A 10879-nucleotide genomic window follows, 5' to 3' on the forward strand; every position below is an offset into this window, starting at 1 on the left:
CCTATAATTTTAGGTAGACCTTTCTTAGCCACAGCAAATGCTGTGATCAATTGTCGAAATGGGTGCTGAAGTTATCTTTTGGCAACATGAAAGTCAAGCTTAATGTCTTTAACATAAGTAAACAACCACCAGACGACAAAGAAATCAATGAAGTTGACATGATTGAAAGTCTGGTTCAGGAGACTTTCTTACAAACTTATAATAAGGATCCTTTAGAAGCTTACCTTGCTCATTCCGGGGAAGGGGTCAAGCATGCGCCCCTTAGTTCTGTTCTCCTTATGAGCATAGATTGTCATCAGCCGACTGTTCTTCATCGGACTCTTCCAAAACCATTCTTAGATAATGGTTGAAAAAAAAGGAGGATTTACATTTTGTCTGGCTGAAGACATAAAACTTAGCGCTCTTGGAAGGCAACCCAACATGTAATTTTCAAAAAAAAAAAAAATTCAATACATTACTTGTTAGATGTATGCCCTAGAAGCCAATTTGGCTGACACATTGTTGATTCTAGGGACATAATTTTGTACTTGACTATTTATTATTGAATAAATAAAAGGCATCTTTTTCATTCATATTGTTTATGTGTCTATGAATCATCCAAGAAATTAATAAGATGATGATACATATTCTCAAGAGTTAAGAATTTGAGCCATGTATCATTGGTGATTAATTTCTAAATGCTCCTGATCAAAGGATCATCACGAGGACGGTGATCGATCCGATCAGTGCACAGATCACTCTCCTTCTGGATGGACGAGACTTGAGTCCACAGTGTAGGGACACTGAAGTGATAGTGCAGGTGCTTGTTAGAGAACAAGGGTACTGAGCGTGACCAATACAAGAAGTCACTTGGATGTCTATCCACTCGTCAGTGACTTGCTTGATGTTGCAGTAGTGTGACTGGTCCTTTGACCTGCGGCGCTTCGGCTACTCACAGTGAGGTTATTGTAGTTTGACTGCACACATACATGGTCTCTAGCCATATGGGTCCATGCAGTGTAGATTGGCTGCAGTAAGTTCACTGTAGGAGTAGGGTATGCACCTATATGGAATCTATCGACCTTGATAGATAAGGAGAGATCCTATGTGATTTATAAGACTGAGTTCATAAGACCTCGGCCGGGGCAGTATGCACAGTGGAGAAAGAGTTTTTTCACTATCGAACTCGAGTCGAATAAATCTTGACATATGACAGACGATGGGGTTTGACGAGTTGTCCATGACCTCCGTCCTGTAGGGATCCACGATAGTAGGACTGTATCACATGTTAACTGCACCTAGAGGTTCATCATTCCATTCTGCTGGGTAGCCACTACATGCTGCTAGGTGTCACTGGTGGATGGTGGGACTCATAGGGATTATCTTGATGATCGATAAACCCTAATGAGTTGAGTTGGAATCGTTCCAACCCATTGAAAGGAGTTTTCAATGATATAGTGATAGAGATCACAATATATCTCACTACCAGTCAGAATAGAACCTATGGGGTCACACACACTAGAAGTATTGACCGATCCGATGGTTGAAATCGTGATTAGGAATCACAAGAAATCAATTTGATTGATAAAGAAGTTGAAGAAGAACAAAGGGAATTAATTAATTAGACTTAAACACAAATCCTACTTCGGGTAGGATTCCTAGAGTCCTAATTGGATTAGGGCTGGGAATCCTAGTTGGAGTAGGACTGGAATTCCTACTTGGAATAGGATTCCTAAAATCCTAATGAGATTAGGAGTTTTGAATTAAAATTGGATTCCTACTTGGAGTAGGATTCCTAGAAATCCTAATTGGATTAGGACTAAAATTAAATACATCCTAATTAGATTAGGATTCCTTAAGTCTAAATTAATTATTAATCTAATGAATCAACATGACTCCTAATTGGATTAGGATTGAAGAGTTCAATTGAGTCATGGTTCATTCAAGTCCTAATTGGATTAGGACTAGTATAGATTGAACCCAATTTGGCCAATCCTAATTAGATTAGGATTAAACCATGAGAGAGGCACCTAATCCTCTTTGGAAGAGGATTAGGTTAACCAAGTAAGAGGGGCATCAGCCCCTCTCATCTTGGATGGTGCGGATTGAAGGAGAGAGAGGGGCCGGCGCACCCCCCCTTTCTTTCTTTGGAAAACCATCTAGGGCTCCTACTTTGGAGGAGCCCTTGATGGCTATAAGAAGCACCATGAGGCCGGCGCCCTAGGTATTGGAGCCATCCTCCTCTTGCTGCCGCCACCCTCCCCTCTCCTCTCTTAGTTCAGCCGCAAGCAAAGGAAGAGCAAGGTCCAAGCGTTGGCGCCTTCCTCTTCCTCCAATCCTTCTTCCAACGCAGGGAAAAGAAAGAAGGCTGCAGAAGCTGTGTTCTTCTTCCTTGAGTTCCTTCTTCTTCTTCCTCCTCTCAAGCACTTTCAAGAGTTGAAAGAAAGAGAAGAGATCAGCCATCAAAGGAGTCTTTGCAAGGGAGCTAGCACCCCGGGAAGACAAGAAAGCTTTGATCGGTTCTCTACTTCGTGTGGATACCCGTAGAGGCCGGACGTTTGAACGGCTTCAAACGAACCCTCTTCCAAAACCACGAATTCAGATTCGCGGTGATCATCTACCCGCGCAAGGTGAAGATTTGATCTTCCTATTAGTTCTAAAAGTTTTAATTCTTACCTAATTACGAAAGGTCTCGAAACAAGCGTTCATGCGATGAACGTCGAACCCGTGCATGCCGATTCCGCTGCCATCTGAAAATTTTTGAAATATCAGCGGCATGGGCGGGTTCCCAACAGTGGTATCAGAGCCTAGGTTTCGTAGATTAAGGTAAGAATTAAATATCTAAAGGCATATTAGATCTGAAAATTAAATGATCATGCATGCTGAAAAATTCTGCATGCAGATTTTTCAGGGGTACTGATTTTTACATGCTGATTTTTATGTGATAAAAAGATGATTCTAATTGCATTGTTAATGGGATTACAAAGTTTAGAATCATGATTAGCATGATCAGCGACCTATGTCATGATATAATCAGTTAAGTTTCAGATCTGAAAATTATAATTGTAGCATACGGTGATGATCATAGGATTCAACCCCTTTTGGTATCAAATGTAATGACCTGCGATGTGATCTGCGATGTCATGTAATTTTTCAGATGCTTGCATGCATCTTATTTGATGTTTTGAGAGGCCTGCGTGCCTCCTAAAAGGAGATGTAAATTATTTTTATTTTTATTTTACATCTGGTTGTATTTCTGTGATGTGATGTACATCAACGATCAAGTTGAAGCAAAGGCATGAGATGAAAGGTGATCTAAGCGGTTGATGGCGATGGGATCAAGAGTTGATCAAGGATCGAATCAAGGAGGCTTAGAACCAATTCAAGAGTTGAAGACCACTTGATCGATTGATGTGCATGTGCTTGTAATACGACCTAATTAGAATCCATGATCATCACCTATTTAAAGTTTAGCTTTAATTTGATGCTGCGATTATAACTGCCTGCAATGCACCGTTTGCATGTGATGTGAATGAGAGTCGGGTAGATAGGCTTACATGTGATGTAGCAAACCCAATTGAGACCTAAATCAAAACCTCCTCAATCAAGTCGAGAGTGAACCGACATGAGCAAGTCATATTAGATTAATTGATCTAATTGGTGTCTAGGAAAGCATGAAAGGTGGTTACTTAATTAGGACCTTACTCTCTGAGTAAGGGGAGCCTCCCACCTGCTTACCTGGCCAATTGTTCGATTACCTCTTATGAAGGGCTCAAGTTGCAAACACTAAGACCTGATTAACCAATATTAAGTCAATAGGTCTTCCACTGTAGTAGAGCTGCTAAGGCCTTTCTGATGTTGATTTGTCTCGGCTGGACACAGTGGTCAAGTTGCATCGGGGGGCTGGACCTCTCTATAGACATGAGATGTTGTAGGGTAAAGGTGGGGTTGGGCACCAATAACTGTTAGGTGAGGACCCAATGACGACTTTATTCCTACGGTTATACGGTGGGTCTGACTTAACTAAGAAATGGGACCAATAACTGTTAGGTGAGGTCTTCATGGCTTAGAGACCAAGTTACACTGCAACATGCTTAAGAAGCATTGTACAAGAGTTGTACACTCATCCATCTATGTGTCACCAATAACTGTTAGGTGAGGTGGCATGTAAATCGGTGGGACCGCAGTACCCACTAGAAACCCTAGTCGCGTAGGATTTCCGTTTTCCTACCAGGGGAGTGTGAGGAATTCGAGAAAATAGTGGGAGTTACATTTGTTCTAAAAGACCTTAGGACAGATTAGGATCAAGTACAAGAGTCTAACTAGAATCTTTACTCTCTGCAGATACAATGTCGGCTTCAAACCCTTTGACCCGTATTCTTGAGATCAACCGACTGACCGGAACCAATTACAAGGACTGGCTTAGAAATCTCAAAATAGTTTTGGACTGTGAGAAGATAGGCTATATACTCGATTCAGATATCCCCACATTACCAGCACGTCCCACTGATGTTCAGCGTGAGATGCATAAAAAGTGATTGGATGATGACATTAGAGTAAAATGCTATATGATGGCATCTATGTCTAATGAACTCCAATGCCAGCATGAAAATATAAAGACTGCTAGGGACATACTGGCACACCTACAAGAGTTGTATGGTGAGCAGAGTCGCACAGCTCGTTTTGAAGTGTCCAAGAGGCTTTTCAAAGCGAAGATGCGCGAAGGGCAGTCTGTTCATGATCACGGTCTGACCATGATCAAGGACCTAGAGGAGCTTGAGAAGCTCGGTATGGACATGCACAAGGAATTACAAGTGGATTTGATCCTACAGTCACTTCCTGATTCATTTGGTCAGTTTATAGTAAACTACCACATGAATAAGATTGAATGCACTAAGACTGAACTAATCAACATGTTGGTAACTGCTGAGGGAGCCTTGAAAGGTTCAAGGGGCAATGTCCTTGCTGCTGAGTTGACTTCTGGTTCCAAGAGAAAGTCTACTTGGAAGAAAAAGAAGCCTGCTAAGAAGCAGAAGAAAGACAAGAAGCCAAAGAAGGAAGTTCAAAAGAAAAAGGCTAACGACAAAGAAAAATGTTTCCACTGCAATGTCGAAGGCCACTGGAAGAGAAACTGTCCTTCATACCTCGAGAGCCTAAAGAACAAGAAAGGTGACACACCTTCAGAAGGTATAGACTTGCTCATAATTGAAACTAATCTAACGGTTTCTTCTACTTCTAGTTGGGTTATAGATTCTGGTTCTAGTGCTCATTTGTGCACTACCATGCAGGGTCTAAAGGAAAGTAGAAGGCTGGCGGAAGGTGCGGTAACCCTTCGGGTTGGCAACGGGGCAAAAGTTGCTGCTGTGGCTGTGGGCACCTACCATCTGCGACTACCGTCTGGATTTAGTTTAATACTTAGAGACTGCTATTATGTACCTGTTGCTAGCAGAAATTTGATTTCTGTTTCATGTCTAGCACAGGAAGGTCATGTTTTTACATTTGACAAAGACTGCTGTTCTATTTATTTGAGAAATAAAATAGTAGCACGTGGTTTTATGATTGACAGTCTCTATCATTTACATATGGATGTATCTGTAAATGTTACCGAGCAAGATGTGAGTGCCAAAGGATCCAAAAGATCCAGAGATGAGATAAACCAAAGATATTTGTGGCACCTCAGACTTGGCCATATTGGAGAAGATAGAATGAACAAAATGGATAAAGATGGGCTCTTAGGCTCATTGACTTCCGAGTCATATCCAGTTTGCGAGTCCTGTCTTCAAGGAAAGATGGCCAGACTACCCTTTGTAGGACATGGGGAGAGGACCACTGAAATACTTACCCTAGTACATACAGATGTATGTGGCCCATTCGATGTGCTAGCCAGGGGACGTTATTCTTACTTCATTACCTTTACCGATGATTATTCACGGTATGGGTATGTGTATCTTATGAGACACAAGTCTGAATCCTTTGAAAAGTTCAAAGAGTTCAAGAATGAAGTAGAAAAACAAACTGGAAAACCTCTTAAGGCTCTTCGATCAGATCGAGGAGGAGAATACCTTAGTGGGGAATTCCGGGACTATCTCAAAGAAAACGGCATAGTCTCACAATGGACACCTCCGGGAACACCTCAACTCAACGGGGTGTCAGAGAGGAGAAATCGGACCCTATTGGATATGGTCAGGTCCATGATGAGCTTCACTGATTTACCTATGTTCCTTTGGGGAGATGCCTTACTCACAGCGATTTATTTATTGAATAGAGTTCCCTCTAAATCCGTTCCTACCACACCGTATGAGATATGGCATGGTAAGAAACCAAGTCTGGGTCATCTCAAGATTTGGGGATGTCCGGCCCACGTCAAGCGACTACAGGCGGACAAGTTAGAGGCTAGGACCATAAGTGCTCGTTTTATAGGATATCCTAAAGAGTCATTAGGATACAATTTTTACGTCTCAGAGGATCACAATGTGTTTGTGAGCCGTCATGCCATCTTCTTGGAAAATCAGTTTATCCTTGATAGAGGCAGTGGGAGGAAAATTGAGCTTGAAGAGAAAGTCTCTGAAAAGCAACGAGTCATGGATCCTATAGAACCTATTCATAAGGAGCCAGTACACGATGTCCCTCAACCACCTCGTAGATCTAGTAGAGTCTCCCATCCTCCCGATAGATACTTAGGTATACTTGAAGAGGATACTGAGGAAATGTTCCTAGTGGGAGATAGGGATCACATACAGAATCCCAAAACATACAACGAGGCGATATCTGATATCGATTCCGAGAAATGGCTGGAAGCTATGAAGTCAGAGATAGACTCCATGCATTCCAACCAAGTCTGGACCTTAGTAGATCCACCAGAAGGTATTGTACCTATTGGATGCAAATGGATCTACAAAAGGAAGATAGGTTCGGATGGAAAGGTAGAGACCTATAAGGCAAGGCTTGTGGCGAAAGGGTATAGTCAGCGCGAAGGCATTGACTATCAGGAGACCTTTTCACCTGTAGCCATGCTAAAATCCATCCGAACATTGCTTGCCATTGCAGCATTTCATGATTATGAAATCTGGCAGATGGATGTGAAAACTGCTTTCCTGAATGGATATCTTGATGAAGATATCTATATGGAACAGCCTTTGGGTTTCACTTCCAGTGATGGAGATCACAAGGTCTGCAAGCTGCAAAGATCCATCTATGGACTAAAGCAAGCCTCTCGGAGTTGGAACACTCGTTTCGATGATGCAATCAAAACGTTTGATTTCATCAAAAACGAGGAGGAACTATGTGTTTATAAAAAGGTTAGTGGGAGTGCTGTCGTTTTTCTCGTACTGTACGTAGATGACATTCTCCTGATTGGGAATGATGTTCCCATGCTAACCTCGGTCAAGGTCTGGTTGTCAAAAGAATTCTCCATGAAAGACCTTGGGGAAGCATCCTATATTTTGGGAATAAAGGTCTATAGAGATAGATCTAAAAGGATGCTTGGCCTGTCACAGAAAATGTACATAGAGGAGGTGCTGAAGAGGTTCAGCATGGAAAACTCCAAGAGGGGTCTCTTACCCCTAAGGCATGGAATTCATCTCTCCAAGAAGATGTGCCCCAACACACCTGAGGAGATTCAACGCATGAGCAAGATTCCTTATGCATCGGCAATAGGAAGCCTCATGTATGCCATGCTATGTACACGACCTGATATAGCTCTTGCTGTGAGTGTCACAAGCAGATATCAGTCGAATCCAGGTGAAGAACACTGGACAGCTGTGAAGAATATTCTTAAGTACTTGAGAAGAACTAAAGATTTATTCTTGGTTTTTGGAGGATCATCAGAGTTAAAGGTAGAAGGGTACACAGATTCAGACTTCATGACTGATGTCGATGACAGGAAGTCAACATCTGGATACGTGTTCTTGTGCAATGGTGGTACGGTGAATTGGAAGAGTTCTAAACAACCGATCATTGCTGATTCGACTATGGAAGCCGAATACATCGCCGCCTCTGAAGCTGCTAAGGAAGGCTTCTGGTTCAAGAAATTCATTGCAGAGCTGGATGTGATGACATCAGATGCCATAACACTCTACTGCGATAACAATGGCGCCATAGCCCTTGCTAAGGAGCCAAGGTCTCATCAGAAGTCTAAGCATATAGAGCGGCGCTTTCACCTCATACGCGACTATGTGGAGAAGAAATATGTAGAGGTGCAGAGAGTAGACTCCGCGGATAACGTGGCAGACCCTTTCACTAAGCAGCTGAGTCAGCAAAAGACTGAAGCCCACCTTGAGAAGATGGGCCTAAGATATATGACCAATTGGCTTTAGTGCAAGTGGGAGATTGTTAGATGTATGCCCTAGAAGCCAATTTGGCTGACACATTGTTGATTCTAGGGACATAATTTTGTACTTGACTATTTATTATTGAATAAATAAAAGGCATCTTTTTCATTCATATTGTTTATGTGTCTATGAATCGTCCAAGAAATTAATAAGATGATGATACATATTCTCAAGAGTTGAGAATTTGAGCCATGTATCATTGGTGATTAATTTCTAAATGCTCCTGATCAAAGGATCATCACGAGGACGGTGATCGATCCGATCAGTGCACAGATCACTCTCCTTCTGGATGGACGAGACTTGAGTCCACAGTGTAGGGACACTGAAGTGATAGTGCAGGTGCTTGTTAGAGAACAAGGGTACTGAGCGTGACCAATACAAGAAGTCACTTGGATGTCTATCCACTCGTCAGTGACTTGCTTGATGTTGCAGTAGTGTGACTGGTCCTTTGACCTGCGGCGCTTCGGCTACTCACAGTGAGGTTATTGTAGTTTGACTGCACACATACATGGTCTCTAGCCATATGGGTCCATGCAGTGTAGATTGGCTGCAGTAAGTTCACTGTAGGAGTAGGGTATGCACCTATATGGAATCTATCGACCTTGATAGATAAGGAGAGATCCTATGTGATTTATAAGACTGAGTTCGTAAGACCTCGGCCGGGGCAGTATGCACAGTGGAGAAAGAGTTTTTTCACTATCGAACTCGAGTCGAATAAATCTTGACATATGACAGACGATGGGGTTTGACGAGTTGTCCATGACCTCCGTCCTGTAGGGATCCACGATAGTAGGACTGTATCACATGTTAACTGCACCTAGAGGTTCATCATTCCATTCTGCTGGGTAGCCACTACATGCTGCTAGGTGTCACTGGTGGATGGTGGGACTCATAGGGATTATCTTGATGATCGATAAACCCTAATGAGTTGAGTTGGAATCGTTCCAACCCATTGAAAGGAGTTTTCAATGATATAGTGATAGAGATCACAATATATCTCACTACCAGTCAGAATAGAACCTATGGGGTCACACACACTAGAAGTATTGACCGATCCGATGGTTGAAATCGTGATTAGGAATCACAAGAAATCAATTTGATTGATAAAGAAGTTGAAGAAGAACAAAGGGAATTAATTAATTAGACTTAAACACAAATCCTACTTCGGGTAGGATTCCTAGAGTCCTAATTGGATTAGGGCTGGGAATCCTAGTTGGAGTAGGACTGGAATTCCTACTTGGAATAGGATTCCTAAAATCCTAATGAGATTAGGAGTTTTGAATTAAAATTGGATTCCTACTTGGAGTAGGATTCCTAGAAATCCTAATTGGATTAGGACTAAAATTAAATACATCCTAATTAGATTAGGATTCCTTAAGTCTAAATTAATTATTAATCTAATGAATCAACATGACTCCTAATTGGATTAGGATTGAAGAGTTCAATTGAGTCATGGTTCATTCAAGTCCTAATTGGATTAGGACTAGTATAGATTGAACCCAATTTGGCCAATCCTAATTAGATTAGGATTAAACCATGAGAGAGGCACCTAATCCTCTTTGGAAGAGGATTAGGTTAACCAAGTAAGAGGGGCATCAGCCCCTCTCATCTTGGATGGTGCGGATTGAAGGAGAGAGAGGGGCCGGCGCACCCCCCCTTTCTTTCTTTGGAAAACCATCTAGGGCTCCTACTTTGGAGGAGCCCTTGATGGCTATAAGAAGCACCATGAGGCCGGCGCCCTAGGTATTGGAGCCATCCTCCTCTTGCTGCCGCCACCCTCCCCTCTCCTCTCTTAGTTCAGCCGCAAGCAAAGGAAGAGCAAGGTCCAAGCGTTGGCGCCTTCCTCTTCCTCCAATCCTTCTTCCAACGCAGGGAAAAGAAAGAAGGCTGCAGAAGCTGTGTTCTTCTTCCTTGAGTTCCTTCTTCTTCTTCCTCCTCTCAAGCACTTTCAAGAGTTGAAAGAAAGAGAAGAGATCAGCCATCAAAGGAGTCTTTGCAAGGGAGCTAGCACCCCGGGAAGACAAGAAAGCTTTGATCGGTTCTCTACTTCGTGTGGATACCCGTAGAGGCCGGACGTTTGAACGGCTTCAAACGAACCCTCTTCCAAAACCACGAATTCAGATTCGCGGTGATCATCTACCCGCGCAAGGTGAAGATTTGATCTTCCTATTAGTTCTAAAAGTTTTAATTCTTACCTAATTACGAAAGGTCTCGAAACAAGCGTTCATGCGATGAACGTCGAACCCGTGCATGCCGATTCCGCTGCCATCTGAAAATTTTTGAAATATCAGCGGCATGGGCGGGTTCCCAACATTACTAACATGCAGGTTTGGGGATTTTTGGTCCCAATTGTCACTTTATCCACCCATATCAGGTAACTTCTCCTATATCCTATTACTGCTTTAAATCTTCTTTAACATTGAGGACAATGTTAGATTTAGGTATGGGGGTGAGAATATTTTTGATTTTTTTAGGCAATTAAAAAAAAATTTAAACAAAAAAAAAGAATTTCAAATTTTTAACTCAAACTCTAATCTTTTTGGCTGTACAAACTAGGAATTGCTTTGACA

Source organism: Phoenix dactylifera, unplaced genomic scaffold, assembly GCF_009389715.1.
Source record: "Phoenix dactylifera cultivar Barhee BC4 unplaced genomic scaffold, palm_55x_up_171113_PBpolish2nd_filt_p 000315F, whole genome shotgun sequence".
Classification (NCBI taxonomy): Eukaryota; Viridiplantae; Streptophyta; class Magnoliopsida; order Arecales; family Arecaceae; genus Phoenix; species Phoenix dactylifera.